Below are 24,144 nucleotides of genomic sequence, written 5' to 3' on the forward strand. Positions count from 1 at the left end.
TTATTGCAACATCTACCTAGCTCATCTCCCTCTTTCTTGTTCCTCTTTTTCCAATCCTATGTACATGGTCAAATAAATCTTCCTAAAACTTTTAATATACCACATCTTTGTTCAAAATTCTTCAATGGATTTCTGTGGTGGATAAAATCAAAACTCTTTAATCTGCCATTCAAAGACATCCATGATCTGATACCAATCAACTTTTACAACCTTATCTCCAATATTTTCAACTTGAATTGAATGATCTGATTGTTGTCTTTTAAATAGCACTGCCTGAACACTCCTGAGCTTTTGTTCACCACTATTCCCCTAGCCTGAAATGCCCTTCCTTCTCATAACATAATTCTATCCATAGTTCAAAGTGGACCTTAAATTCTCCAGCTTCCAGAGAACCTTCCCCCAGTAACCTCTACTTCAAAGTGGTTTTCCCTCCTTTCATGCATCGTAGTAAGAGATATACTATCTGATGTCAGCACTTTCCCAAAACAAAACAAAATCACAACCCAACACACTTTATGCTTCCACCTAAGGACTATTCCAAATTAAGAAGTACCCTAAAACATCATGACCTATTGGCTAAGCCTCTGGCTCCTATTTCTTTACTCCTTCAATTCAACAAACATTTACCACATTGGAATTACCAAATGGATGTTTGGCCATGAATAATCTGAAGAACAAATAGAGATTTAAATACAACTCAAAGTATTTTCTTAATGTTATCCAGGATCCCACATCGAGTGAGTTGATCATCATCCAAACTGGAAGGCACAGGCAAGAAGGGGACAAACACTTCAACTGGCCTCTAGATTTCCTTACTTTTCTTTCATTGCTGCACACTCCAGAGTTATTCTTACTGTCCCACTGTCCAATATTCTTATATTAATCTCCAAGGTGCTCATTTCCCCAAATATTAAGGCTTATGTGTTACATACCCTGTTTACCTTTGGTAATCAAAGGAAAAAGTGGGTTTTTTAAATGACTTTGCTAATAACTAAGGGAAAATCAACCAACAAGCATTTATCAGGTAGCTACTATGTGCCAAACACTTTGCTAAATGCAGGAGGACACAAAGAAAGGCAAAAATAGTTACTTCCCTCAAGGAGCTTACATTCTAATGAGGATAACATTATGTAAATAAATAGATATCTTCCAAATACAGAGTAGTTAGTAAGTACCCTTATAGTGGGTGGACTATAACAGCTGAGGATATGGTGAAAAAGCCCTTGCAGAAGGTGGCATTTGAGCTGATTTTTAAAAGAAAGCTAGAGAGTCTAAGAGGCAGAGGTAAGCTAAAACAACTTGAATTGATCATTACTCATTGGGCAATGAAAGGAAGCTTGGTGGCCATGATCAGGCTATAACATTTTATACACAAGTGGCTACAAAAGAAAAACAAATCATAAGGATGCTTGCTCCAAAAATGAAGGCTAGACATGTGTCAAGAACAAGAAATAACTGATGCACAGCCTGAATGCAAGACTCACAGGACGAGTGATAGGAAGAACTTACGGGATAGTATGGACAAGAAAGAGGCACATGGAACGGGTAGACATAGATGGGTTACAATTGGCACTATTGGAAATAGTTCACATACCCATTAGATTCACAGATTTGTTGAAATATTGGAGAATAGAGTATAGAAGTGTTCACAAAAAATAAAAAAAAATTCTGCAATATCTACGATCTAGACAAAGATGGATGACACAGCTGGTGGTGGCTGGTACCTGTCCCCATTCTCCAAGCATGATAAATTGTCCTCTCCAAATGGTCATAATTAGTACTCATATTTTATGATCAAAAAAAAAACTTCACACCTTTTGAAGAGAAGAATACCAAGGCATGCATGCTTCATGGCCATTTAAATTCCCTGTTCCCCTCTTTCCCTCTTCTTCTCTTTCTCATAACAGAATTGTTCTGACATTTTGACCTTGACTGGTAGTGGCCCATAGGTTTCATCTTGGCCTTTCTCTTTATTATTCATTTGACCCTTTCCTGCTAGCCTTGGTGTTCCACAGTGGTTCCTCCTTTCAAATTTTGGCTTAGTGTTATAGTATCCAAAGACATAGGATTCTAAGGTTTAAAACTGGCAGAGACCTCAGAGGTCATCTGATCCAATCTCCCCATTTTATTAGGTGAGGAAACTGAAGTCCAGAGAAATTAAATGACTTTCCCATGGTCACACAACTAGAACATAGCAAAACCAGGATTCAGACCCACATCCTGTGATTTTAAATCTTCTGTTTTTAATTCTAGTACTCTTTCCCCTTATGATTAAAGTAGCCATCATGTCCTCACCACTGGCAAATCCCATCCCTTCTTATGATTGGCTGCTTCTGTTGGCTATTGGACTTTCTATCTTTTAATGGGTTCATAAGGTTATAGAAATAAAACTAAAAGGGACCTTGGAGATTATCCAGTTAATAATGAGAGATAACGGGGGCAGAGCCAAGATGGCGGAGTAGAAAGACGCACATACACATAGCTCCGAACCCACAACCCACAGAACGGCTACAGGGGAGTAACTCACGGCGAATTCTGCACCCAGAGGCCACGGAATATTGGAGCGAGGGAGATTTCTGTTCCGGAGGGACCTGCAAACCTCTCACGGGGGGTCCTTCACGCTGCGGACTGGGCGCCAGGACTGGGAGCTGAGGGCAGCCCTGCAGCGGCCACGGCACCGAGAGGAAAAGATCGGAGCGGGCTTCGGGGACGGGATCTCCAGCAGCCGCACAAGTCCCTCCACCCACAGGTGACGGGGGTCGGTGAGAGAGTCTTTTTGGCTGGTCGAGAGGGGAGTGGGGTGCCCCCATGATTTGGGCCCCCCCAGGAGGTAGAAGCTGAGAGGCGGCTGCAGACCAGGGCTCCCCAAGCGGGCGGGAGCCTGGATCCATTGTGGAAGGTCTGTGCATAAACCCCCTGAGGGAACTGAGCCTGAGAGGTGGCCCTGCCCTGCCCTGACCACCTGAACTTAATTCTCACACTGAATAGCAGCCCTGCCCCTGCCAAAAGCCCTAAGGCTAGAAGCAGCATTTGAATCTCAGTCCCCAAACACTATCTGGGAGGACCAGGAGGCGAGGTGGGTGTGAGGAGAATATTCAGAGGTCAAGTCACTGGCTGGAAAAATGCCCAGAAAAGGGAAAAGAAATAAGACTATTGAAGGCTACTTTCTTGGAGAACAGACATTTCCTCCCTTCCCTTCTGATGAGGAAGAACAATGCTTACCATCAGGCAAAGATACAGAAATCAAGGCTTCTGTGTCCCAGCCCACCCAATGGGCTCAGGCCATGGAAGAGCTCAAAAGGAATTTCGAAAATCAAATTAGAGAGGTGGAGGAAAAACTGGGAAGAGAAATGAGAGAGATGAAAGAAAAGCATGAAAAGCAGATCAGCTCCCTGCTAAAGGAGAACCAAAAAAATGTTGAAGAAATTAACACCTTGAAAACTAGCCTAACTCAATTGGCAAAAGAGGTTCAAAAAGCCAATGAGGAGAAGAATGCTTTCAAAAGCAAAATTAGCCAAATGGAAAAGGAGATTCAAAAGCTCACTGAAGAAAATAGTTCTTTCAAAACTAGAATGGCACAGATGGAGGCTAAGGACATTGCGAGAAAGTATGATATCACAGAACAAAGAGAGAAGAATGGAAAAATGGAAGATAATGTGAAATATCTCATTGGAAAAACAACTGACCTGGAAAATAGATTCAGGAGAGACAAATTAAAAATTTTGGGACTACCTGAAAGCCATGATCTAAAGAAGAGCCTAAACATCATCTTCCATGAAATTACCAAGGAAAACTGCCCTGAGATTCTAGAACCACAGAGCAAAATAAATATTCAAGGAATCCACAGAACACCACCTGAAAGAGATCCAAAAAGAGAAACTCCTAGGAACATTGTGGCCAAATTCCAGAGTTCCCAGGTCAAGGAGAAAATATTGCAAGCAGCTAGAAAGAAACAATTCAAGTATTGTCGAAATACAATCAGGATAACACAAGATCTAGCAGCCTCTACATTAAGGGATCGAAGGGCATGGAATAGGATATTCCAGAAGTCAAAGGAACTAGGACTAAAACCAAGAATCACCTACCCAGCAAAACTGAGTATAATACTTGAGGGGAAAAAATGGTCTTTCAATGAAATAGAGGATTTTCAAATTTTCTTGATGAAAAGACCAGAGCTGAAAAGAAAATTTGACTTTCAAACACAAGAATGAAGAGAAGCATGAAAAGGTGAACAGCAAAGAGAAGTCATAAGGGACTTACTAAAGTTGAACTGTTTACATTCCTACATGGAAAGACAATATTTGTAACTCTTGAAATAATGAGAGATAACAAGTAACAAGCCATGATCCTTTCTGGAAACAAAGGTAAATCATCATTCTCTGCTAACCCAAGAAACAAATCCTCATTTTTTTTTGAACTTCAAAACTGTGGCCCCTCAATTCCCTTCAAGGCTCAGCCTCAGGGCCTCCTAAGCCTAATAGTTCTTGGTTTTTTCAACCTTTTCAAACCATGGTCACTACTGCATCCATGAAATTTCATACCTGTCCTGACTCAAATATAGATTCTACATACTCTTTATGCCCAAGGTTATGAATCATGTGCCCTTAGGGAAATGTCCATTCAAATTCAATAATTAAATTTAGCAAGCATGTATTAAGCACCTATTGTAGGTAAGGCAGCATGGTAAGCACTGGGGACACCAAGTTATAAGGAACACAATATTTCTTATAAGCTCAAAAATATTTTATACACACAGTAAACGAAACATAAAATTTCCACCAAGAGTAAGAGAAGGTATTGAGGGGTTTTTGTGGTTTTCTTTTTAGTGTGCCAAGCAGAGGAAAGTGAAGCATAACCATTGACAAAAGACCCTGATTAAACAGACAAAATTTTCTTTATACCTCCTCTCCTCAAGCCCAGGCACTCTTCAAGAGAAAGTTATTCAGATGTGACAATCCCTCAGAAACTTGTGGCTCTTATTAATAAATAACGAATTTAATGAAACATTTTAATTTCACTTTAATAAGCCATCAACATTAGAATAAAAGCAGGGTGGCAGGAGCCTTTTATTCCCTATAAAGGTTATGTCCTCCCCACTTACCATGCCTACTGCAATACATGCCACCTCCAGTCCATGATTCAGCATCTAAGAAGCTGAGAGTCAGAGCATAAAGCTGTCTAAATTAAGAAAGTAATGTGGGATAATAGGAAAAGAATTGGATGGGGAGTCTAGATGCCTGGGTTTCAGGCTCAGTTCAACCACTCACTCTCTATGTGACCTTGATCAAACAACTTCAGTTTGTTGTTGTTGAGTCACTTTTCAGTTGTGCCCAACTCTTTTGACCCCATTAGGGGTTTTGTTTTGGAAGACATTGAAGTGGTTTAATATTACTTTCTCAGCTCATTTTACAAATGAGGAAACTGAGGTAAACAGGTTTAAGTGACTTGCCCACGGTCACACAGCTAAGAAGTGCCTGAGACCAGATTTGAACTCAGGAAGATGAGTCTTCTTGACTCCAGACCTGGCTCTCTATCCACTGTGCCACTTAGCTATCTAACTCCAGTTTGCCACCTGTTAAATAAGACACACAGTCAAGAGGGTCTATAAGCCCCTTTTAGTTCTAACAATCTCTCTCATAGCATTGGCCCTATATTTAATGCAAAGTATGCAGTCACTACATGGTGCAACATGAAGGACGCACAAAAGTATCCTTTATGCAAATTATCTTTTCCACTAGACTGTCTCAATGCCTCAAATGCTACCATTAGTGATTTATCTCAGTGCCCTTCCTTGATGTCTTTTTAAAAATTCAAATCTCTCAAGAAGCTAACACATTGTTCCTAAAACAACTCAGTAAGAAAGAATTTATCAGCTCTCACCTTGCTTCTCTGATAAGGACTTGGGGAGGATAAGGTCTTACAGGACCAGGGACCAGAAAGGTTGTTGTACTGAAAGTAGAGCAAGAGGAGGTAAGAGATGGACAAAACTTCACTGAGCTCACAGTATTCCTTAGGGCCAGTGCTAATGTCAAAAATTCAAAAGCAGTCTGTGGAAAATATACCCTTATGTAGCTCTTTTCCTGGAAAATTTACAAATGTCAAGTTTGCACAAGGTTGGAGAATCACTATGGAAACCTGTGGCTGGCCTTGTTTGCCTTTTCAAAAAGCTAGTGTTTTTTCATCTTTAGTGAGACCTCCTCCTGACCTCCTAGCTATGAAGCCTGGTTTCTCTGTCACTAAGAGGCTATGATTTATCAGCTGAATCAATATTTTTATATATAAAAGAATAATGGGGGTCATTGAAGAAGCCGGTTGACATGGCAAGCAATGACCATGAACCAAGATGTTTTCTGTAGACACCACTCCCTGAGCTGTGTCTGCTCAAAGACCCAGGGGAGAAAGAATTGGAAAGAATTTAAGGCCTGTATTATGCTGAGATAAGAGAGACGATCATCTTCTTAGTATGATTTCAGAAAAGTTCCTCAGTCAAGAAATATTTCAACCCTAGGCTCTTGGCCACCATTAAAAATCAGGGTTTAGCAATTGCTTTAGGTTTAGCTTTCCCTTGGACTAAGCTTTTCCCCTGGTTAAGAGCACACATTAAGTTCCTCAGACCTCCAAGGGAATAAATTTAAAATCATAAAGTTTTGAAATGAACCATTTAGTCCAACCTCATTATTTTATATATGAAGAAACTAAGACCCAAATAGCTGAAGTGACTAGCCCAAAGTTATATGTAGATACAATAGTATGCAAATTACTTGAGACAATATAAAATAATTTATTGACATATAACGAAACTTGCAACTTTATACATTGCTTAAAACTTTTAATATACATCATGTCCTTTATTCCACAGTAACACGTTTTATATAATTTTCATTAAGGTCACAAGATCCTGAAATATATTTTAAAATTCTTCATCAATAGATCACACTTTTATCACATTAGGTATTAAGTATATCTTTAATGAAGAATGCATTTTTTTTCCAAATTAGCTTTTATTATAACCCACAGATTTGCAAAGGAGTTTACATCAGGTGAGTTTTTAGGCTATTGAAGCATGTTTGCATCTACCTTTGAGATGTATTTCTTGACATTACAAGACATATCGCTTGGTACAAGCGATCATATTGTTGTATTTCATTTCCATTTTGGAATTCCTATAATTCTGTTCCTCAAAATATCAATATATTTGTCAGAATTCATGATCTTCTTATAGGGAATCAGACTTTCACGTCTACTGGAAGCAAAAATACCTCTAGACTTCCTTATGAGGTAGATGTTTTATAGTTTGATTAAGATACCGAGATCTTAAAGACTCATCTGGACTACTTCCAGCAACAGAAGTATAGCCTTGGATGAAAAAGTAAACTTCACTTTTTCCCAATTTTCAGTACTCCAGTACTTCAGTCTATTGACTTACACAAGTGTTTTCTTCAGAGCAATGGTCAGCAACATTTTTTTTATTCTTCTCACTGTTCTTCAAACTTTAAGGAGTCTATGGTCCGTACAGAGGAATCAATAACAACTCATCCAACTGGCAGGTCTCCCTGACGGTCTTGGCCTTTTTTCTGAAGATTATTTAGACTTTTGTTGTAAAACTTTGGTGTTGTTTTTTATCTTCAACTGCACTTTCCTTTTGAACTTTGTTGCAGATGATCCTTTTTCACTGTGGGTATAAATAAACCTTGAAAAGCTTGACTTCCCCATACCAACAGCCATTGCAATACCTTTAATAATCATTGAAATGTTCTCTAAGGGTTACAACTTTAGCACATTTTCTTGGAGTAATATCCATTTTTTAAAACCACAGGATTAAAAATATAGCAAAAGAGAGCAATGAAATACATATGCACAGCATGAAACTGATAGAAAACTAACTAAAACTAGAGAAACAAGTTCAAAACAGCTTTATCTGGTCAAGATCAGATGATCTGAGTCAGCCTAGTGTCAATAAATTCTCAGATGTATGACTATTGCTGTCACAAAATGAAACCATTTAAAAAGTATCTTTTCTCACAAAATGCTCACACCACTGCATTTAGTGGTTAAGTTGGAAGCAGAAGTCAGATCTCCTGACTTTTAGTCTGATGCCCTTTAAACTATACCAGACTCTCTCCCAGAACCCTTTCTTGCCTGACAGAAAGAAGACAGATCCAGAGAGAAGCAGGCATTTGAGAAACCTTCAAGCTTCATATCTATGATCCTATGATCTGGAGATAAGGAAAAAAGGAACACAAAGAAAGGGAAGGTAAAATGACATCAAAGACAAATCTTTGCAATTTCTAAATTTTGTCCAGACTTAGCTCTGCTTATGCTGTTCCATCTGTTCTGATAGTGAATTTTCTTTTATTTTTTTTTCTTTTTTTTTTTATTTTGTAATGTTTAACAATCACTGCCATACAATTGTGATTTTATCCCCCCCACCTACCCCCCACTACCCCCCTCCCTCCCCACGACTGCATACAATTCTGTATAGATTCTACATATACTTTCCTATTGAGTATATTTTCACTATAGTCATGCTATGTAGTCAGACTAAGATAAATGAAAGAAATCGTATAACAAATCAGAACATGATACACAAACACATACACATACACAAACATGATCTGCTACAATATGTGAGTGACTTCCATATTTCTCTCTCTGAGTGTGGCAGGCATTTTGCCTTGAGATCCTCCATTGGGATTTTTTTTTTTTTTTTTTTTTGGTAAGAAGTTCTTGTGTTATTACAAAAATATAAGTCTACCAGAAAAAACTCTCACACACTGTGGTTGTTGCTGTGCATAAAGTTCTCCTGGTTCTGCTCCTTTCACTCAGCATCAGGTCATATAAGTCCTTCCAGGCCTCTCTGAAGTCTTCTTGTTCATCATTTCTTATGGCACAATAGTACTCCATTACATTCATATACCATAATTTATTCAGCCATTCCCCAATTGATGGACATCCCCTTGACTTCCGGTTTTTGGCAACTACATAGAGTGCTGCTATAAATATTTTTGTACATGTGGGACCCTTTCCCATTTTTATGATCTCTTGGGGATATAGTCCTAGTAGCGATATTGCTGGGTCAAAGGGTATGCACATTTTTGTAGCCCTTTGGGCATAGTTCCAAATTGCTCTCCAGAATGGTTGGATGCGCTCGCAGCTCCACCAACAATGAATTAGTGTTCCAACTTTCCCACATCCTCTCCAGCATTTATCATTTTCTTGTTCTGTCATGTTTGCCAATCTTATAGGTGTGATGTGGTACCTCAGAGTTGTTTTGATTTGCATCTCTCTAACCAATAGTGATTTAGAGCATTTTTTCATATGATTATAGATAGCTTTAATTTCTTCCTCTGAAAATTGCCTGTTCATATCCTTTGACCATTTATCAATTGGGGAATGACTTGTATGATTATACATTTGGATCAGTTCTCTATATATTCTAGAAATGAGGCCTTTATCCCCGAGCTTAGCTGTAAAAATTCTTTCCCAATTTACTACATCCCTCCGGATTTTGGTTGCATTGGGTTTGGTTGTGCAAAAACTTCTCAGTTTAATGTAATCAAAGTTATCCATTTTGCATTTCATAATGCATTCTATCTCTCCTTTAGTAAAGAATTCTTCCCTTCTCCATAGATCTGATAAATACACTATTCCTTGCTTCTCCAGTTTATTCATGGTATCAATCTTTATACCTAAATCATGTACCCATTTGGACTTTATTCTTGTGTACGGTGTCAGGTATGGGTCTATGCCTAATTTCCACCACACTGTTATCCAGTTTTCCCAGCAATTTTTGTCAAACAATGAGTTCTTATCCCAGAAGCTGGGGTCCTTGGGTTTATCAAACAGAAGGTTGCTATATTCCTTGCCTACTGCATCTTGAGTGCCAAGTCTATTCCACTTGTCTACCTCTCTGTTTCTTAGCCAATATCAAGTGGTTTTGATAATTGCTGCTTTATAGTACAGTTTGAGGTCTGGTAGCGCTAGGCCACCTTCCCAAGCATTTCTTTTCATTAGTCCCTTTGATATTCTGGACCTTTTGTTTTTCCAAATGAATTTTGATATTATTTTGTCCAGCTCTAGAAAGTAATTGTCTGATAGTTTAATTGGTATGGCACTAAATAAGTATATTAATTTGGGTAGAATTGTCATTTTTATTATATTAGCACGGCCTATCCATGAGCAACTAATGTTTTTCCACTTACTTAAATCTGACTTTATTTGTGCAAAAAGTGTCTTGTAATTGTGTTCATATAATCCCTGGGTTTGTTTTGGCAGGTAGACTCCTAAGTATTTTATACTGTCTACCCTAACTTTAAATGGGATTTCTCTTTCTATCTCTTGCTGTTGGACTTTGTTGCTAATATATAGGAATGCAGAAGATTTGTGTTGGTTTATTTTGTACCCTGCAACTTTGCCAAAGTTGTTTATTAATTCTAGTAATTTTTTACTTGAATCTCTGGGATTCTCTAGGTAAATCATCATATCATCTGCAAAGAGTGATAACTTAGTTTCTTCTTTGGCTATTTTAATTCCTTGGATATCTTTATCTTGTCTAATTGCTACAGCTAACATTTCTAGTACCATATTAAATAATAGTGGTGATAATGGACAACCTTGTTTCACCCCTGATCTTATTGGGAATGCATCTAGCTTATCCCCATTGCATATAATGCTTGCTGAAGGTTTTAGATAGATACTGCTTATTATTTTATGGAAAGTTCCCTTTATTCCTACATTCTCCAATGTTTTTAGTAGGAATGGATGTTGTATTTTGTCAAAAGCTTTTTCTGCATCTATTGAGATAATCATGTGGTTTTTGTTAGCTTTGTTGTTGATGTGATCGATAATGCTAATAGTTTTCCTAATATTGAACCAGCCCTGTAGTCCTGGTATGAATCCTACCTGATCATAATGTATTAATCTCGTGATAAGATGCTGTATTCGTTTTGCTAGAATCTTATTTAAAATTTTTCCATCTATATTCATTAGGGAAATTGGTCTATAATTTTCTTTCTCTGTTTTGTCTCTTCCTGGTTTGGGTATCAAAACCATATTTGTATCATAGAAAGAATTTGGGAGGACTCCTTCCCCAATTTTCAAGAATAGTGTATGTAGTATTGGAATTAACTGTTCTTTAAATGTTTGATAGAATTCACTTGTGAATCCATCTGGCCCTGGAGATTTTTTCCTAGGGAGTTCATTGATGGCTTGTTCAATTTCTTTTTCTGAGATGGGGTTGTTTAAGTATTCAACTTCCTCTTCTGTTAATCTGGGCAATTTGTATTTTTTAAAATATTCATCCATCTCGTTTAGATTATCGAATTTGTGGGCATAAAGTTGGGCAAAGTAGTTTCTAATTATTGTTTTAATTTCCTCCTCATTGGAGGTGAGTTCACCCCTTTCATTTTTAATATTAGTAATTTGGTTTTCTTCTTTCTTTTTTTTAATCAGATTGACCAAAGGTTTATCAATTTTATTGGTTTTTTCATAAAACCAACTATTGGTTTTATTTATTAATTCAATAGTTTTCTTAATTTCAATTTTATTAATCTCTCCTTTGGTTTTCAGTATTTCTAATTTGGTATTTACTTGGGGATTTTCAATTTGTTCTTTTTCTAGCTTTTTCAACTGCAAGCCTAAGTCATTGATCTCCTCTTTCTCTATTTTATTTATGTAGGCATTCAGAGATATAAAACTTCCCCTAATAACTGCTTTTGCAGTATCCCATAAGTTTTGGTATGTTGTCTCACTATTGTCATTCTCTCGAATGAAATTGTTGATTGTTTCTATGATTTCTTCTTTAACCCAACCCTTCTTTAGAATTAGATTATTTAGTTTCCAATTGATTTTTGGTTTCTCTTTCCATGGCCTCTTATTACATGTAATTTTTAATGCATTATGATCTGAAAATGATGCATTGATTATCTCTACCTTTCTGCACTGGATTGTGAGATTTTTATGTCCTAGTACATGGTCAATTTTTGTAAATGTTCCATGTACCGCTGAGAAAAAAGTATATTCCTTTCTATTCCCATTTAATTTTCTCCAAAGATCTATCATATCTACCTTATCCAGAGTTTTATTTACCTCCTTAACCTCTTTCTTGTTTATTTTGAGGTTGGATTTATCGAGTTCAGAGAGGGGGAGGTTGAGGTCCCCCACTAGTATAGTTTTGCTATCAATTTCTTCCTTCAACTCCCCCAACCTCTCCTCTAAGAATCTGGATGCTATACCACTTGGAGCATACATGTTTAGTAATGATATTCCTTCATTGTCTATGGTGCCTTTCAGCAGGTTATAGTTTCCATCCCTATCCCTTTTGATTAGATCTGTTTCTGCTTTTGCTTTGTCTGAGATTAGGATTGCTACTCCTGCCTTTCTTACATGAGCTGAAGCACAATATATTCTGCTCCATCCTTTGACCTTTATCCTATGTGTATCCCCCCGTTTCAAATGTGTTTCTTGTAAGCAGCATATTGTTGGATTATGGCTTTTAATCCATTCTGCTATCCATCTCCGTTTTATGGGAGAGTTCATTCCATTCACATTCACAGTTATGATTACAATCTGTGTATTTCCCTCCAACCTCTTTCCCACCATTTGTGCTTTTAGCTCTCCCGTCTCCCTTCCCCTCCTCAATAGTATTCACTTTTCTCCCCCTCCTCCTGCAGCCTTCCCCTCCTTCTTTTGACCCCCCTCCCGTTTAGTCCCCTTTACTCTTATTGCTTCTTTCCTCCCTTTTAGCCACCCTCCCCTTTCTTCCCCCTTCCCCTCCTACTACCTATAGAGCTAGTTAGGCTTATCTACTTAAGATTATTGTTCCCTCCTTTGAACAAATCAGATGAGAGTACCTCTCAAACACTGCTCATCTCCCTCCCCTCCTTCCCTCTACTATAGTTTTGTACTTCTTCCTGTGATATAATTTGCCATTTTCTGCTTCCCCCTTTCCACACCTCCTATTACATTCCCTTCTCATACTTAAATCATATTTTTGACATGACATCATTTACTTTATGCCTGTTCCCTCTACATATATCCCTTTTATCATAATAGCTGCACAGTTCTCAAGATTAACAGGTATCATCTTCCCTTATAGGGAGGTAAACAGTTTGCCCTAATTGAGTAGCAAGTTTTTGTTTTTGTTTTTTCCCCCCTGTTTACCTTTTTATCATTCTCTGGAGACCTGCATTTGAAGATCAAATTGTCTATTGAGTTCTGGTGTTTTGGTCAGGAAGCTCTGGAAATCCCTTATTTCGTTGAATGACTTTCTCCTTGCCTGAAATGTTATGCTGAACTTTGCTGGGTAGTTGATCCTTGGTTGAAGTCCCAACTCCTTTGCCTTACGGAATATTGGGTTCCAATTCTTTCGATCTTTTAATGTAGAAGCTGCAAGGTCCTGTGTGATCCTGACTGTGTGTCCTTGATATTTGAATTGTTTCTTTCTGGCTGCTTGTAGTATTTTCTCCTTCACTTGATAGCTCTGGAATTTGGCAACTATATTTCTTGGGGTTTTGAGTTTGGGATCCCTTTCGGGAGGGGAACGGTGGATTCTTTCGATGACTATTTTGCCCTCTGAGTCTAGTACTTCTGGACAGTTTTCCTTGATGATTTCCTGGAAGATATTGTCCAGACTCTTTTCTTCATCATGGGTTTCTGGCAGGCCAATAATTCTTAGATTTTCTCTCCTGGATCTATTTTCCAGGTCAGTTGTTTTTCCAATTAAATATTTTACATTTTCTTCTATCTTTTCATTCTTTAGATTTTGTTTGACTGATTATTGTTGCCTCATTGAGTCATTAGTTTCTACTTGCCCAATTCTAATCTTCATCGTAGTGTTTTCTTCAGTTAGCTTTTCCATCTCCTTTTCCATCTGACCAATTTTTCCCTTTAAGGAGCTATTTTCTCCATTTAATTTTTGTACTCCTTTTTCCATTCGACCAATTTTCCCAGTTAGGTTTTGGGTTTCCTTTTCCATCTGATCAATTTTCCCAATTAGGTTTTGGGTTTCCTTTTCCATTTGATTAGCTCTTCCTTTTAGGGAATTATTTTCTCCAGTTAATTTTTGAACTTCCTTTTCCATTTCTTCAATTTTCTTTTTCAGGGTGATGTTCTCATCAGTGAATTCTTTTTTTATAGTTTTAAAATCATTGGCCAGTTTTTCTTTTATATCCTTCTTCAGACGTTCCAGGTAATCTAGTTGTGCTTGCGAGAAATTCATAGTCCCATCTGAGGTTTCAGATGGAAGTACAGTCTCAGCTCTAACCTCTTTGGTGTTTGTGTTTTGGTCCTTATCCCCATAGAAAGATTCTATGGTTTTTTCACTTTTCGTCTGCTTTTTCTGATTCATGATGTTGGCTGAGTGTTGTAGCTTTTGGTTCTTTCAGTCAGAAGGTACAGATCTTTAAGTTGAGCTGATGTGTGTCTAGGCTAAAAGCAGGCTTTTGTTTTTTGTTTCCCCGATCAACCCTGGGGTTAGCTTGTTAGGTATGTGGGAGGGGTGGTCTGTCCTCAGGATATCTCCTCAGCTGACTTGAGACAAAGGCAAGGTCAGGGGATGATGATCCCAGCTTCCCTATTGTCTTCCCTTTTCCCCTGGAGGGCTGGGGCACGCCTAGAAGCTAAAGCGTGTTCCCGCCCCTCCTTGGGCTCGTCTCCCGGCTCTGAGGCTTGCCTGGGTCTCAGTGCGAATTTTCTCTGCCCTGGGTCGTCTGTCCCTCCAGCTGTCTCCGCTACCGTAGGAACTGAATTTTCTAAAATTTAAATTTATATTTGTTTTTCAATCTATTCCTCCAATTTGAGAGGTACATCCTAAATAGTACTAATCAGACTACTGATTTCATCAAATATATGACATTTCTTGCTAGCAGATTTCTAGATCGCCTACAAGTCTAAGTTTCTTTGCTGAAAGTCTCTCCTACTATTCTTAAGGTTGGGACAGAGAGAATGGAGAAATGTGGAATAGATTATATAGTAAAATTACATTAATTCATTTGATTGAATTTACAAACTTAAAGAAACTAGACAATAATGGTTTAATGTGTCTTGGAAAGAAGTCTTAGGTGGAATGCCCCAGAGTTCTGTTTTTGGTCCTGTGCTGTTTAATATTTTTATTAATGACTTGAATAAAGTTACAAATGACATGATTATCAGATTTTTATATGAAACAAAGCTGGCAGAGAAAAAAGAATCAGAATTTGAAAGATAATGTTAATGGAAAGGATGGAAAGGAAGGAAGGGAAGATGAGAGGGGAAAGAGGGAAGGAAGCAAAGAAGGAAGGAAGGAAGAAGGAAAGAAGACAAAAAGAAAGAATGTGCTGTGTGATTATAATGACCAAAATTGTCCCTGAAACATAACTGAGAAAATGCTCTTCCTCTTATTTGCAGAAGTAGGGAACTACTGGTATTGTATACTGGAACTACTGGACATTTTATACACTGTCAGCCTTAGTTAATATATTGGTGAATTTTGCTGAACTGCTTTTTTCCACCTTTTTACTTTGTATTCTATTAGAAAGAATGGCTGTCCTGTAGGAGAACAGGGCAAAATGTGTTCCAAAATGGTGTTGGGGGGAGGGGGAACAAAATATATTGGTGTTAAAAAAACCCACATGCTGTATCACCCATCTACCCACCATGGCAACTCATAGCTAAACAGATTATATATAGATAGATATAGATATATATGGATATATATATTTATGTATATAGATATAGATACAAATATACATATATATTTACTATATTAGTACTTCGTATTTATTCTTATCTAGGAATTAAAGTTGCATAAGTTTATTCTGGGTCCCTAGGGAAAAAGTGACCTGCTGCTCTCACATCCAAGTATGGAACTCAGGGCCATACTTCACTTAAAACTGAAAGAACTCTAAGGGAAATGGGTCTCCTTAGCCCTCTCCTTGTTTTCTGCTTTGACCCAGATCCTTTTAAAGTCAGATGTTTCTATAAAGCCAGATCACTGGAGAGTTATCTCAGAGAAGGAAGTGATGTGGTTCTGTCAAGGGCAATGAATCACAATTCATCGAACCTGGCTTTTTATCCCAACTCCACCACTAACTAGTTATATCTGTTTCAGCAAAGAGTTTGACCTTAGTTCTGCCTTCTGTGCCTTTGCATATGTGATTCTCCATGTCAAGAATGCTTTCTCTACTCTGCTATTTAGAATGTCTAGCCTTTTCTTGAGGCACAGCCCAGGTTCCCCAGTTTTAATGATGTTTCTCTTTTAAATTACTTTACATATACTTTAGTATTTATATATTTATGCACATGATATATTCCCTTCACCCCACCTCTGGAAGACTAAGCTCTTTGAAGGCTTGAGGTTGCTTTGGTTTCTATCTTGTGCGGGGTCCTCCACATTTTTAGAGGGCATGGCTGGGTGATTTGGATCTGTGATTTCACTCATGTAGTGAGCTCTCGGTACAAACACTCCATTCACCAAAGCAAATTAGAAAGGTGCCCATAATTTATATTCTTAGAATTGACTAAAGAGACTTACCCAGAATCATACGGCTAGTACTTGTCAGAGGAAAACTTGGATCCAGATACTCCTGACTGGAAGTTTGGCTCTGTAGCTAACCCTCATAGTGTGTGGTTCTCGTTTATTGAATTGGATTTTATCTGTTTTCTTATCTGAAAAAAATAGTAACAAGTTTGGAAGAATCAAATGAGATAATGGATATGAAGATATCTTGAACTATAAAAAGACCCATTTTAGCTGTTCATTCCCTTGGCTAAAATTCTTCCTGGGCTCCATCAGTTTTCATGTTGTGATCACATCAGTCCACAGAGTCAGTCAGTCTGGGTGAGAAATGATACTTAGGCTCTTTTAGCAGCTTTTTTGTTCCTTCAACAAACTTTTTTGAGTACCTACAATGAGTCTAGTTCTGTGTTATGTGTTGGGAGTGGGGATAAAGTGAACATAGAAAGGACTAAGAATATTCAATTCTCATTTTCAAAGAGTTCAGTCTTGCTGGTAGGAGGAATGGGGAGAACAAAATGAATGTACATGAAACATTTAGAGCAATACAGTACAATAACTACACTACAATTCTATTTGAAAGCTACAATGTTTTCTCATCTATGATCTCTATACCTTTCAGAATCTTTACTGGTACAAGATCAGTCAATCAATCTGCTAGGGAACCAGTGTATTCTAAGTTCATTTTTTATACTTTTTATGATATGGAGGGATCAATGCAGATTAAAATCATGGAAGACTTCATGGACAAAGTGGGATTCCACTGATAAACCCTAGTGGTTCTCTCTTGCCACTAGTGTCAAATACAACCTTTCTTGTTTCACATTTAAAGACTGACAAATTGCCTACAACCTAACTCCCTAGACTTACTATGCATCACCTTCATGTATTCTTTGGCCCAGACAACTGACTTTCTCACTATCTCTCATATATAACACTCCATATTGCATTTCTAGGCCTTTGTAATGGTTGTTTCCTTCTCTCTCATATTGGAATTTACTCCTTCCTCATCTCTGCCTATCAGAATCCCCAGTTTCTTTCAAAGTTCAGCTCAATTGCCACTTTCTATATAAGGCTTTTCCTTATTCTCCTAGCTGCTAGTGCCTACCCTTCTAACATTATCTTATATTCATTTTCTATATTATTTTACAAGTACTTGCATAAATACAGGTTGTTTCCCTCAATAGAATGTCAGCTCCTTAGTGTCAACTATTATTTCATTTTTATCTTTGTATACCTAGCATAGTGCCAGGTATATAGTAGTAACTAGGTAAATACCTATTCATTGACCATTGTTAATTGATTGATTTGGTCCTCCTTGGCTGAAGTATAACATGTGTGTTCTAGAGTTGCAGAAGATACCACTATGTTAATGGGATAGGATGGGACCAGATTATGGAGTCTTGGAAACTAGGCAAAAGAGTCTGTACCTGATGTAGCCAGGTAACAGAGATCATTGAGGGGAGCTGAGAATAGCTTATTTATTATTCAACAGGGCATTGGGCCTTATTAACACAAGTAGAATTGCATGCTGAAAGCAGCAAACAGATATATACGAAAAGAAATGCACAAAATTAACCAGAATACTGTAGGTTTTCCAAGGACCAGGCTGGCTCAATTCAAAGAAGTGTCTCATCAAAGGGGTGGCCAACAGATGAGGTTTTTCATTTTTGGTTGTTTTTCAGTTTGATTTGGTTTGAGTTTTTGTCTGCAGCAATTCATTAGAGCATCTACTAAGGCACAGAAGGGTTGCAATCTGCATCAGCAGAGGGAACACCCACATTGATGAAATCATGGATTTTTAAAGTACGAAGGAAGAGATATGAAGTATAAAGTATTTTTAAAGTATGAGGGAAGAACTAATATCAGCAACAATTGCACAGCAGATATTAACAATGAATGAAATAATTATTGGAGGCTTTTCATATTACAGAAAACCAAACAGTTCTCTAAAGGGTTAAGTTTATGAAAGAAAAAAAAAACATGAATTAGGGGATTTTATGCTTTGGATAGGAGTGGCCTAAATGAACTCTGTGGATCTTTTCAGTTCTAAGATTTCTAGATTCATTGTCACAAAATCCCTACTGAATTTGACCTCTGTGTTTGCAGCAGGCACAAGGCTCTTTCCTGACATTTTTCCTTCTCAGGGTTAGTTCTATAACATGGAATAAGTGAAAACCTCAGGATCTCATTGTATTAGCCACATAGACGGTGTAAAGGATCTGGAGAGGGTGGAAGGAATGAAAAAGCATGAATCCAGGTCTTCTTCCTAACTCAAAAGATTGTTTTCTGGGACTAGTATATCAAGAGTAGGTGAACAGTACTATATAAAATTCAGTGTGGACCAAAGAGTGCATGACTTAAGGATATGTTTAAACCTAGGAAGCCTTGAATCTAAATCCTACTTGAGATGTCAGCTTTGTGACCCTGGGGCAACCCATAATAAAGGTTTACTAATTGGTTGATTGTCTCTGGGCCTCAGTTTCCTTATCTGTAAAATCATAATAATAATAACACTGTTGTTACATAGTTGTGAGAATTAAATGAGGTAAAGGGCTTTGAAAACCTTAAAGAATTATATAAATGTGAGCTAATTAAATCACATTGAGCTAGGAGTCAAGTGTCTTACATTCATTTCCCAGTTGGACAAGTCATGTGACCTCTCTGAGTCCCTTTTCTTATACAAAATAAGGAGATTGGACTAGCTCTGAGGTCCTTATCCTGGGGTCCATAAACTCCAAAAGGATCCACAAATAGATTTCAGAGGATCTGTGAACCTGGATGGGGAAAAAAAAAAAATCACATCTTTACTTTTTCTAACCTTGGGTTTCCTTTGTAATCCTATGTATTTTATCTTATCCATTTAAAAACATGCTTCTGAGGAGTCTAGAGTCTTCACCAGACTACCAAGGGACACATAGCCCAAAACAGATTAAGAACTCTTGCTCTTGATGGTCTGTAAAGTACCTTCCAGATCTCTAAGGCCCCTCTGATCTCTAACATTCACTGATTTTATGACTAAAGACTGAGAGAACATTCCTGGGCTCCCATACAAACAGCATACTCTATTGCATGTTAACTTAGGTGGCAACCTTCTCCCCCATTGAAAGGGGGGTTTGCTAACCATAAAGTAGGTCAAATTTGCTTTCAACATTCTCTATAGCCTCTTTCATCTTTTCATACCTTTCTTCCTTTCTGGTGAACTTTTTCACCCTCCCTCACCTTCTTTCTCTCTTTAATGCAAAATTTTATATCCTTCCTTGTTCCTTTCTTCATTTTGCTTCCCTCCTCCCAGGTGCCTGGTGACTTCATACTACCCCCTGACTACATAGGGCCACCTAATTCATTGTCCTATAAAAACTTATCTTCTCAATATTTCTTCTTTTGTAGATTGCACCATCCCCTTAGGACATATGAGGTAACTGGACTTTTTCTGAAGAAGTAATTCACAACAAGAAATCCATGACTGATAGTATATTAATATTATATCTGGACATCGTACCTCCCTAAAGTAATAAATTTGCATTTTAATAAGGTCCTATAATGCCTTAACTCAAAGATTATGTTTAAGGTTAAGTTTACACTTGGGTTCAATAAATCAGCTTTACAAGTAAAATATAGGAAAGGTATGCTAGACAGAAGAATATCTACAAGAGACTTGAAGGTGAAGGGAGAATTGCTAATATCATTCAAACATGTGATATGGTAGCTGAAAAAGCTAATGTAATCATTAGCCACGTTAAAAGAAACATAGTGTCTAGGACTAAAGAGGTGACAATCCTGCTATATACCCTATCTTGATCAGACCACTTCTAGGGCATTGTGTTCAGATCTGAGTGCCACATTTTAAGACAGATATTGATAACCTAGAGAGAAGCCAGTGGGGGATAACTAGGACAGAGTTCAAAAAAAAAATTACCTTCACAAATACTGGTGGAGGAGGCATGGTTAGACAACAGTTCATCTGAAAAAAGATCTTGGGGTCTTAGTAGACTACATTCTCAATTTGAGTCAAGAGTACATTGTGGAAGCCCATCCCTCCCAAAAAAGTTAATGCAATCTTACTCTGCACTGAAAGATGTAGCTTCCAGGAATGCAGAGGTCATAATCCTCCTTTGGTTGAACCACATCTGGAACACTACGTTCAGTTCTATATATCACATTTAAGAAGTATAATGATGAATCCAAAAGTGTGCAGCCAGAACCCTGGAAAGATCTTAAGACTGCAAAGATTGCTTGAAGTAACTGGGCATATTTAGCCTGGAAAGAGAATACTTTGGGAAGGTGTGGGGATGGAAAATTGTCTTCAAATACTTAAAAGCTATGATGTAGAAGATAAATTAGACTTGTTCTGCTTGGCTCCAGAAAGCAGAATCATGAAATCAAGATCAATGCATGTGTGTTGCAAAGCAGAACATTTAAGTTTGGTTGTAGTTCTGTGTGTGTGTGTGTGTGTGTGTGTGTTTGTGTGAAATCTCACTCAGATACAGCTTAGACCATATGACTCTGTGGTCCTTTAAATCTTGAAAGTCATTTTCTGTGTGTGTTCAGTTTTGGGTGCTATACATATTAAAAAGGACATTGACAATCTGGAGAACCAAAGAAGGGCAGTCAAAAAACTTAAGGATCTTGAGATCATGCTACAAAAGAATTCATGGAAAGAGTTGGGAATATTTGGTGCATGTGTTTGTCCTTCATTGCCAAAGAAGACCATGCCGTCAGAGGAATGATGACATGACTGGCACTTGACCTGGTTTTGAGTGAGGGAGGGCTGTGCAGGTCACCAGCCTCACTTCTCCTCCAGAATCATCTGGATCCAGTGACCAGATATTCATCAGAATGACTAGAGATGACTCAGGATGAGGCATTTGGGGTTAAGTGACTTGTCCAAGGTCACACAGCGTGTGAGTGTCAAGTGTCTGAGGTGAGTTTTAACTCAGGTCCTCCTGATTCCTGCACTCTATCCACTGCACCATCTAGCTGCCCAATATTTAGCTTGCAAAGGAAAAGACTTGGGGGGTGGAGGGGAGGCAGTGCTGGGCCTCCTATCTGTCTTCAAACATTTGAAGGGCTCTCATATGAAAGAGATCAGACTTGTTCTGCTTAGTCTCAGAGGGCAGAAGTTGGAGTAGTTTGTAGCACCTAAAATGAGGCACATGTGAGTTCTTTAAAAGTGACAGTCTAGAAATTAGAGCTTTCTAGAAAGCAAGGGTGGAGTATGTTTGCCTCAGAAGCGAGAAAGTTCTCTTTCACCAGAGGTCTTCAAGTGAAGCCTCAATATCCACTTGCCAGTTTTAATGGACTTCTTGGGAAGCTATAGGTTGAACTAGATTATCCATGAAGTACCTTTCATCTCTGACATTTTGTGAATTTTAGACACAAATTTCTGACTGGTAGAGGGATAATGAGTTAAAGTAACTTACTGAACTCTAAATATAAACAAACAAACAAAAAACCCTTCCTGTTTTTAAATATGTGTGTGTATGCAGAGGTTTTTTTATTTGTTTTTGAGTAACAGCAGCAGGAGTAGTAGTAATCTATCTATCTTTATATAGCACTTTGTTTCCAAGATATTTTCCTCATAACAATCTTGTCAGAGGCAGAACAAGCTTTTACAGATGTCGAAATACATGAAGAAGTCACACAACTAATAGATGCCACAGTTTGGATTCTAGCTTATATCTTTTAACTCCAAGTCTTGCATTATTTATACTACAGCATATAATAGGTCTCAGTAGAAGGTAATTTCATCAAATAGAATTCTTGTAAGACAACCAAAATTGTGCTTACTTGGATATAAGAAGAATTTGGGTGATTTCAATTATGATTATAGAGTGAGTTTCAAAAGAAGTCAGGATTCTCACATGTACCTTCAAAAGAAGGTAAGAAGCTAGTACCAAAAAGGGGGAAATTATTTTAGACATGAAAAAAACACAATGAAGAATCAAGCAGAGTATAAATGCAATTTTTTTTAAAAAATGTACATCACCTATGCCATATAAAATTTCAGAACCAATACAAAAGGAAAAACAAAGAAGATGTTCTGAGATATTCTTAAATGGTCAAATGATACAGTCAAAGAAAATAAGCAAATGTTAAGAAATTAATGCTAGTGAGGAAATCATAAGACCAAATAAAATAGGAAGCTGAAGAGAGCAACAAGTAATCAAGCAAGATTTAAAAGATACTTTTTAAAAGGATCATAAAGAAATAAAGAAGAAAATTACCAATGTGCAGAATATAATGGAAAATGCAAAAGATTCAATAGACACAACTAACAATGGAAAACAGAATTACAGCTAACACAAATAACTTGATGGAAAAACAGGCACAGAAATATAACTGGGGGGAAAAAAGGAAATAACTGACATAAGAACATCCAAAAACAAAGAAATATATGACAGACTTGGAAAATAAATCATTCTGCAGCAATATCAGAATGGTTGATAAGATAGAAATTTAGAAAAAAAATGTAATTTTTTTTGATGTTCAATAAGTTTATTATCTTAATCTGAAAATCTTCAAAGAAAAATACAGATTTTGTTGTTTTAACTATCAACTGTCTGCTCCTAGACTCTCAGGAAACTCAGCTTCTTCTGAGCAACCCAGTGTTTCTTTCAGGCAAGGGACATTCGGGGGTGGTTCCATCTTTTTTTTTTTTTTAACCTCTCTTGGGTTTCTTTTCATACACTGGATTCTCCCATGTACCAGCATGAACTTTCCTGTACATTTCCTCCATCATTTGGGGGGTTATATTGTTCTTTATGTACTGTAAGAATTGCTTTTTATAAGCATCTTAATCTTCTTTCATGAGATAACGCATGTAGTCTGCAACATTTTTGCCCACGATGTGTTTACAATGTACTTCAGCGCTGAATTCCTTGCTTTCTGAATCATACCCAGGTAAGCATTTGATACTGTGAGGAATAGACAGATCACCATCCACAGCTCCCTTAAGGGCCCCAAAGACTTTGTTTCCTGTAGTAGTTCTGGCAAGACCTATAGCTAGGTAGCATGTAAAAGCACCAGGCTGACCATCAATGCTTTTCACATTGTACTTATCTCCATTCACTTCCACCTGACCTTCATAGATCTTGTCCATGCCAAATCTGTTAAGAATCCTGCAGGCCAACAGCAGGCCTGTGAAGTAAGTTCAGGCATAATTTGTCAAGTCAACCTTCACACCATACTTTGGTAACTCATGGGCATAAGCTGCACAGACAATCACATCCCCTTCTTTACAGGCATAAGTAATCTGACAGGTGATGTCCCTGTTGGCGATTTGGACTATCATCCTGGATTTTAGTGTGTTCTACTTGTTTTTATCTTGGATTACTGAGCATTTCCATGTATAATCATCCTTTTTCCTCCTTGCCTTCTTCAGAATTCCACTTGGTACCTCTTGAAGTAGGCCTTATTCTTGACAACTTTAATAAACCCCATCCTACAAAAAAAATATAATTTTAATAAGCTTTTCAAAGAAATCATTAAGCAAAATTTCCCAGAACTACAAAAATAACCTCAAAAAGGCAGAACCTAATATTCAATTATCTTAAATACATTATGGTTAAACTCTAACATTATAACCATAAGAAAAACATACTTCAAGCTACCAAAACAAAGATGGAAATTACCTACCAAGGAACATTAAT

At 37.6% G+C, this 24,144-nt stretch overlaps 1 pseudogene; it reads right to left on the bottom strand.

The window, feature by feature from the left end:
• Nucleotides 1–23,061: 23,061 nt before the first annotated feature.
• Nucleotides 23,062–23,926, bottom strand: LOC140507921 (large ribosomal subunit protein uL18 pseudogene; annotated as a pseudogene).
• Between the last annotated feature and the right edge of the window lie 218 nt (nucleotides 23,927–24,144).

Source organism: Notamacropus eugenii, chromosome 5 (assembly GCF_028372415.1).
Source record: "Notamacropus eugenii isolate mMacEug1 chromosome 5, mMacEug1.pri_v2, whole genome shotgun sequence".
NCBI classification, from domain to species: Eukaryota; Metazoa; Chordata; class Mammalia; order Diprotodontia; family Macropodidae; genus Notamacropus; species Notamacropus eugenii.